The following is a 7,956-nucleotide window of genomic DNA, read 5'->3' as shown; positions in this document are numbered from 1 at the left end:
GGCTTGTACAGGTCTTGAAATTCAGCTGTGTTATTTTAAAATAATTTCTATTAGACAAGAATCGATTAGGCCTGAAACTGTATTTTACAACATGAATTATTGAAGACAAGTTTACTTAATTTGGAGAATGAATATTATTAAATCACACTTTTTTTTAATATTACTTTCATTATGATGCCCTAAAGCTTCCTCCAACTTATGTACAAGCTGTAAAGCCAACGAAGCGTTTCCATTCTGACGAAGGTTTTTCACAATGGCACCAAGAGTAAGGCATGCACGCCTTTGTGTGTCACTGACAAAACTAGGCTCTGAATATATGTTAAAACAATGATTTTACAATAGAATATTAATATTAAAAACAATGATTTACATTAGAATAAAATTTATAAATGAACTTAACTTTTTAAAATAAAACAATGTCAGACTTCAAGTTACCTAGCTTTAAATTCCTTGAAAAGCATAATGCATTTACTGCAGTGATGAGTTCCTGAAATATATTAGAATGCACTCTGCTATTATTGACGCATTTAAATCAACTTTTTTGTATTTTGGATACACTACCCCAGGATGCTTCCACATAAGTTTCAGCTTTTCTGGCCCAGTGGTTCTTGAAAAAGATTTTTTAATGACCCCACCCTATTTTTGTCTTTTCTTGATTATCGTGAGGGGACTTGAAACAATTTAAATTCCCCTTTACCCAAGGATGCTTTGTATACTATTGTGAATAGACGGACGGACGGCGGACAAAATGTGATCGAAAAAATAAGAAACACAGCAAACACATTTATCTTTTTTATCACTATGAATACGTTAGATAATGAATAATCTGCTAGTTTTGTAAAAAGAAATCGGATGCCTTATATAGGAAACCTACATAAACTGGATTTTGAAAACTTATGGAATGAATGAGAGCATGGCGCATCTCCTCATCACTAGCAGCGCTGTTATTGAGAACATGTCTTATGACAATCTGTTGTGCCACGTCACTTCCGACACGTGCTATAACATCTATCATCAGATGGCGCTCGTCAGTGCATCTTGTATAATTTCTATCACACTCATTTTTAAGGAGGAATTTTTCAGCTAAAGCTATCAAGTCTGAGTCAATCAGACGGGTAACATTCTCCTGAAGCTGCTTGACACATTCAGTTCTTCCCACGGCAGCTGAAAGAACAGAATACAAAGGGTTTCACATTATGTTTTCAATTTGTAAACATTTGTGGTGAAACATCATAAAGTAAGCAATGTTAACAGATGGTTTGATTATCCTTTAAGCCATTTTAAAAAACCTTTTCAAGTTCAAATTTCAATCACAATGGACAAAACCAGGTTCCCTGATACAACAATTTTTAAAGCGTAAAACTTGTCCATAGAAAGAACAAAAAAAATTCTTAGACTTCGATATAAGGCAAAAACACTACTGCAATGCGTACACGGAAAGTCGGGGAGATACATCATCGAAGATGTAAAGATTTACTTACTTTTGTCGTCGTATCTATGTATGCATTCTATCATAGCATCTATGTTCTTTTCTATCGTCTTCAACTCTAGAGGTTTTTCTGGTCTCTAAAAATAAAATATTTATGAAAATGATACAAGTTGACCCAACACTCCTGTATGTTTTGAGTGGATAAATTCAATTTGATAGCTGACCTTTATAACTGTTAAGATGTCCTTCACTAAGGCTGCTATCACACCTTGTACCCCGTCTTCTTTATATTTCCTACATAACAAAATAAAGTCACTTGAAGATTTTTGTTTATTTGTATACGAAATGAAAATTATAAAATTGATTTTTGTTTATATCATAGTTATTTTTCTTTCTTAATAAGTGGTAAGACCACTGTTTTTAATTTACTTTTTCTCCTGAAATGTGACATGCGTCTCTCCTATTGTTTGGATGGTAGGAAATTCTGGAAAACAATTGTTGGTTGGTCATTGTAAATAAACTAATCAATACTTTTAATTAAATATCAGAACCTTATTTTTAGTTAACGAGGTGTACCTATAAGTACGTGTAGAATTGTTATTATACAAACCTCCTGATGAGTAGATCTTTATAGCTCCATTGTCATGCAACCCATTACTGAAAAATATTTCAAAGACATCTTATAGTTAGCCCTTCAACAAAGGTGACATACTATATCAGTTTACCATTTTAATTTGTATTATTTCTTCTAAATAATAATATCGACTACAAATTATTGCTTTTATGACACTACTGGGCTCCTGACTTCTTGTTCATGTTCTTTTCACATATTTGTATTGTTTATAGTTATTTTGAGATCGATCACCGTTCGTTATTTCTACCTTTTGTACCTCTTACTCCCATAAATTACTCCCTTTCCCTATACTTTGCTATGGTATATTATACTTCCAGTAGTTGCCCATACAATCATTTCGAAGAAGTAGCGTAAAAATTGAGAGAGAGGAGAGAGAGAAAAGACAAAAGGAAAGAGAGACACTTTACTGGAATCTAGAATCTTTTGTGTCGTATGTTGTTATGTTGTCCACCAGATGGATTCTGTGTATCATGCCGTTATTGTTGTAATGCAGGACCTAGATAATCACACAAATAACCAAAAAATATCAAATAATGCATTGTTTATGACAAAAGAAAAATTACAGAATAAAATCACTTAAATATGCTTCAGTATTTCAGAGAAACGTATCGCCGAAAGCCGTGTACTGTGTGTTTTTCCACCTGACCTTTTTGTGTGTACGAATGACATTGTCATCGCTATAGTGGTATCTGGATAACATGTGACCTTCAGACGTCTTCTGCCCCTCGTAAGTATGTAACAGATGTCCTGAAATATTTTACCGGTATTTACATGAAATATTTTACAAGCATGCATAAATTGAGAAATAACTTGAAACTTATTTTAATCATTTAGAATACGAAATCTGAAAAGATGAAATATGTACCTCCGTGATCTATTTCGTTTGAAGTGTATGTCCATCGATCTTTTTCTGATACCTTACGATGCAAAAGAAAGGAAATTTGAAATTTGAAATTTTTAAATGAATTGATCAGGAATAGAGCTGATAAAATACTGAATGATATTTTAGAGGTTGAAGGACAAAGTATAGATCAATCATTTACCTTAATTGGCCTGATAAAGTACGAACACAATTTTACATGGAATTAAGTTCACAAAGCTAACTGCCATTGTCCCGATCAATCCTTTACCTGGAGATGAGCTGACATTGTACAGACCAATCCCTTACTTGAAAGTTATCTGACATTGTACCGACTAATCCCTTATAACTGGAAGTGAGCTGATATTGTACCGACCAATCCCTTACCTTGAAGTGAGCTGACATTGTACCGACCAATCCCCTATCTGGAAGTGAGCTGACAATGTACCGACCAATCCCTTAATTGGAGCTGACTCTGTATTGACTAATCTCTTATCTTGAAGTGAGCTGACATTGTACTGACCAATCCCTTACCTGAAAGTGAGCTAATATTGTACCGACCAAACCCTCACCTGGAAGTGAGCTGACATTGTACAGACCAATCCCTTACCTGGAAGTGAGCTGACATTGTATCGACCAATCCCATACTTGGAGCTGACTCTATATACTGACTAATCTCTTATCTTGAAGTGAGCTGCATTGTACCGACCAATCCCTTACCTGAAAGTGAGCTGACATCATACCGACCAATCCTCTACCTTGAAGTGAGATGATATTGTACCGACCAATCCCTTACCTTGAAATGGGCTGACATTGTACCGACAATTGCCTTCTTCACAGTGACGACCTCCTCTTTATCCTCTGGATGGTAATGCACAAAATGAACCACTCCCGTCTCCCCCAGCTCAAACAGGAAACTGTAATAATCGGAGTTAAAATGAACCAATTTCGAACTTACCACACCCCGGCTCAAACAGGAAACTACCAATAAGATATTTGAAACAGCCCTGTCCTGTCTATCTCAATCGGAAACTGACTAGGGGAAGCGGGACTGTTTCATCTTGGTCTGATTTTTATAGTTTTTTCTGTTTAAGATGAAGGAGACAAGGCATATTCCTATTTCTCCTGTGTCCCACAGTCCAAACAAAATACTCTAAAATTAGACGGAATTTGAACAAGTCTTGTCTCCCGAAGCGCAAACAAAATATAAAAGTCAGACTAAAAATGAATTAGTCCTGTCCTATCTAATCAAACAGAAAACAGTCAAATCAGTCCAAATATTAACCACGCACTTTCTCAGCTCAACCCAACTGTACAAGGGCACATCAAATCGAAACCTCCCCTCCAAAAGGATATATAAATCAAAACAGCATTCGACATCGATTCCGATTTTTAAAAAAGTTACTACCAGTGCGCACAGTACTAACTCACTCACCCACAGACACACACACACACGCACACACACAGAGATGATTGGATTTCTCTCCCCTTGTCATAAGAATTACATAAATTTAAAAAAAAAAAAACAGACTAAATATGAACCAGTCCGGTGTCATCTAGCTTAAACAGAAAACTACAAAAAAAGATGAGTTTGTGAAACACTGATACCCCGTATGGTAACATAGCAAAGTTAAACTTTCTCAAATGCAAATCAGATTTGGTGGTACGCAAAGTTCTTTACATCCAAATTCAATCGAAATATAAGTCACAAGCATCTTTTCAAAAGTTATATGTTGGAGTTTGTTTAAAGGTAGATCAAACCCTTCAAAGGATTTTAAAGAAAGTCAAAGTTTGTTACATGTATGAAAAAGGAGGTTCAAAAATTATGGTCAAGGTTAAAGTTTTTAAAAAGTAGGTCAAACTCCAAGATCAAAGGGTCAAAGTTCTTTACATCCAATGAAAGGTCTTGTCACAAGGATTAAATATGTGAAGTATAAGAGTCCTAACCCTTCAGAAGTTAAAGTCAAAGTTTGTTTTTAAAAAGGAGGTCAAACTCCAGGGTCAAAGTAAAAGGGTCAAAGTTCTTGGTATCAAATGAAAGGTCTTTTCACTGGAATTTCATATATATAGTATAGTATAGTATTTGAAAGTTATGACCTACGTTTAAGTTTTTTTTTAATTTAAAAAAAAAACAGACTAAATATGAACCAGTCCGGTGTCATCTAGCTTAAAAGGTCAAACTTAATTGTTGGTATCCAATGAAAGGTCTTGACACAAATAATACATATTTGAAGGATGAATTTCCTAGTCATAACCATTCAAAAGTTATGGCGAAAGTAAAACTTTGGAATTTTTTAGTAAAATTGTTTCAAACTCCAAGATCAAGGCCAAAGGTCAAATTTGGTAGTACACATAGAAAGGTCTTTAAAAGGAATACACATGTGAAATATGAAAGTGATAGCTCCACTAAATCAAAAGATATGGGCAAGGTTAAAGTTTTTGCGGACAAACAGATAAACAGACAGACAGAGAGGAAGACACCATCTTTTTGATTACAAAAGTTATTTGAGTCTTTGATGAAGATTTAGACAGGTAGTTTGATCAACAGCTCACTGTCAAATGAAGAAGAACATCTACGCTGACACATTTAAAGGGGCATGGACACGGTTTCAACTGAATTCTTAAAACCAATTTACAATTTCTAACTAAAGCATCATCTAATGATCAGCAAAAAATTAAACACCATTTGTTTATTAATAAACGAACTTAAAAATTATAATGTAATGAAGTTAAAGTTTTTGTTTACAAAAGTAGAAAATTTCATATCTATAACAAAATGAAGTTCAAAATCAAAGTTCTTGAATTAGAATTTACTTCAATTGAAATTATCTGCTTTGAACAAGGATATATTAATATTTCAACCTATGTAAACAAAAACATGACACCTTGTTTAGAAGTTAAAGTCAAAGTTTGTTTTTAAAAAGGAGGTCACATTTTTGATGATCATAAGAAGGTCAATCAATTATAAAAATGTCAATGTATTTTTAGTAAACTGTGTCCAATGATAAAGGTCTTTTCACTGGAATTTCATATATATACATGTAGTATAAAAGACCTAGCCCGTATCATTTGAAAGTTATGACCTAGGTTAAAGTTTTTTTTAAAATACATAAATCTCCAAGGTCAAAAGGTTTTAAAGTTTTTTAATCGTTGAAATGTTTATTTATTATTGAACAAATTTCTAATTTTGCACACAAATAAAAAAATATATATTTTTTTATATACTTGACTTAATTTCAACATGAATATTTTGACTTAAGCTTAAGACGTTTCATGATCTTTCAAAATGTTTTTATATTTCATTACCGTTTTTAAAGTATATATTTTTAAAATTTAGAACTCACTCTCTACTTCCAATGTTTTATATTTCATACATGGTATATATTTTTAAAATGAACTCACTGTCTACTGAGGTTCCATTTCAGTGGATTATCCGCATCTAAAAGAAATCACCTTTCATTTAATGGCATTCTGTTTAGGAAAATTTTAAGAATTTATTTCATAGGCATAATTGAATCACATCTTGTTTTTTTAACGTGTATAAGCTTTTTGAAGACTTTTTAAGCTAATCTCTTTCAATTCAAATTGGCAAGCAGCAAAAACTAAATTCCTGCCAGTCAAAAGACATTATAATTTGAAACTGGACAACAGTATAAATAATTGAATTCTTACAGTAGCCTCGTTGTGAGTGCTGGGTGAATGAGTCCACTTTCAGCTCGTACAAGGTGTGGCTGTCACTATGGTTGACATCTCGAATTTGAAACTTTAAAAAAGAGGGAAATCACTTTTTGTAAGTTTCAAATCACTTAACAGTTTTTATGTGTAATTGAAAAAATAAATCAATATAAATGCGCATTTAAAAAAAAAAAACTCTGAAGTTCATCTTTTTTTAATCAATTTAATCCCCCCGGGCCATTAGCTTACCCTTATGACAGTGGTGATATTATGCATCCCCAGAGTATCCGTGGTAGAGGAGTAGGTGTAGTGATGTGTATAGCCGGGCTCGAAAAAGTAGCCCCCTGTTACATCCACGGTCACCCATAGACACAGGTAAAGTAAAAGCGAACCGGCCGCCATCACGGCCAGAACAGATCTACCTGGATTTCACACTATCTCGCATATGTACGTAGGTTGCTAAGGGATTATGTTTTGGGGCGAAGGAGGAAGTTCTTCGTCCGAGTCAATGTTTCGTCTCCAATACCGAAGAGATGTCAACCATCTGTGATAACCTTGTTTGTAGGTATTGATTATCGTACCCTTTTTGTGTCATGTTGAAAGATTTTGGCCCCCATGACACTCAGAAATTAGATAAAAGCAAACATCTATTCAGATATGTCTCTTTATTGGAAAACTGTAAATCAAACAAATAGAAAAAAATCTAGAAACAGAGGGATTCAAAAACTGATTAGCAAATCAGAAAGAAACACAAATTCCTTTATCTTTGACTGTTCAAAGAACTTAACTAAAGGGTATATTTATTCAATCAAACATATTGCACAATACTGATAAGATACATGTACTGAGTATTTGAGCATGAAAAATTAAATGCATACCCTCAGTTCCTATTGACAGTTTTAAAATCATTTTTGAAAAATGAATAAAATTGATGTTATCAGTTTGATCTATACATAGCTATCACATGTATCTTAAATAACCTTTTTTAATTACTTGGGCTATAAGAAGAAACACTCACTAGGATAATTTGAACCCATTGTGTGATTTCTTTTGGAAACATCTCAGAGTAAGTTTTCCGTAAGAGAAATCCTATTTTAAAACCATATTTTGGGCGGCGGGAGAAGGGTTCAGAGAGAAAACCCTTCTCTGCATAAGCTTTCGGTTATTCAGCCATTTAAGGACGTTCTAAACACTTCACACTAAAGAGCTCCAATTATTCGGTAGTTTTATGCAGTTAGAGTGATCTGCCCGTAGATGTAAGATTAAAGAAATTGCTATTTACCATTAATTACACGATTTGTAATAGATTAAAATATTTTTAGCGGTATATAAGAGTAAGAAGAAGAAATTTAGTTAATT

The sequence above is a fragment of the Saccostrea cucullata genome, unplaced genomic scaffold (assembly GCF_032062105.1).
Source record: "Saccostrea cucullata isolate Sc308-1 unplaced genomic scaffold, CSIRO_AGI_Scuc_v1 ctg1443, whole genome shotgun sequence".
Classification (NCBI taxonomy): domain Eukaryota; kingdom Metazoa; phylum Mollusca; class Bivalvia; order Ostreida; family Ostreidae; genus Saccostrea; species Saccostrea cuccullata.
This window is presented reverse-complemented; position numbering follows the sequence as displayed.